Source organism: Myotis lucifugus, unplaced genomic scaffold, assembly GCF_000147115.1.
Source record: "Myotis lucifugus unplaced genomic scaffold, Myoluc2.0 scaffold_362, whole genome shotgun sequence".
NCBI lineage: Eukaryota > Metazoa > Chordata > Mammalia > Chiroptera > Vespertilionidae > Myotis > Myotis lucifugus.
In genome coordinates, this window is record NW_005871410.1 from 907,721 (window position 1) to 908,910 (window position 1,190).

Consider the following 1,190-nt stretch of genomic DNA (forward strand, 5'->3'; position numbering starts at 1 on the left):
CAACAATGTGTACTGCACCACTCAATGTAGCAAGGTAAGTATTGTGCAGGCACTGTGTTAGGCTTAAGGCTAAGAAGAACACCAGACCCAGAGGGAAGAATGAAATGCACACTTAATAAGACACCTAAGTGCCTTCTAAGACCCTACAATGTTTTTATGTGCTGTTCCAAGCTGGGTTCTCCAGTAGAAAAATGAGAATACTTCATTTTCAACTATTGGTTTAACACAATGTTAAACCGATAGTTGATTAGTCTTTGTCCATATTTAGGCAAGCTTATAGGACTCTTTCAGGAAATTCTGTCAGTTGTGCTGAAAGGCTATTGTTAATAGGACAGCAAAGGCATTGAGAACTTTAACAGCATCAGGGCCAATGAGGGGGTACTTTGTAAGAAGCACAATAGTCAGAATTTTCACGGGGCAGTTCATTTCCGCACTCCTCTGGGTGATATTTTCGTTTCCCTGCTGTGTAAGCCTTGTGCGTGCTGTATGTGCTAGCCAGTGTCTTCATTGTCCGAATATAAGTGTTTCATATCCTGAGCGGGTCTTGGACCTGGAGATGAGTGTGTGAGGGAAGAGAGGAGGAACATGGGTCAGGAGGAGTGAAAGATAAGTTGGAGACTCCATGGAAAGGAAAGTGGTTCCTTTGGATTATTTGATGTGAAATACATGTTCGAGTTTGTTTTTCAGGTTCCGGCCCTCTCTTCTCTCCCAAATGCACAGTTTCTGTTCAGAACCAGGCCAGCAGAAGCAAGACTGGGGAGAGGGGTTGTCCTCAACAGCTGAAGGAGAGAAAGGTGACGTGGCCCTGAGAAGAGATGATGTCTAGAGTATAAAAATGTGTTCCTGGGACCAAGTGGGGAAGGGTTGAGGGTGAAGAATCAGGCAGCCAGAGAACTGAAGCTTCAACCCTTCCTAGGCACAGGACTGCGGAAGGTGAGTTGCTCACAGGGTGGGTAGGGGTGTGCCTGATAGCCCCTGGGCAGGGGAAAGGCGTGGAACTGGGAACCTGTGTGGCAGAAGCTTGCTCTGCCAGGAGGAGATGTTGGGGTATGAGGGTTGGGTGGGGGCCTGAGGGGGTGGCTTGGAGCCCTGGAGGTGCTGCCTGACGTCACCGCCTCCTCCTGGCATAGGCTGCCGAGCTCAGCTCCCCGAAAGCGCAGCAGTATCGGCAGCAGCGCGCCCTGTCTCTG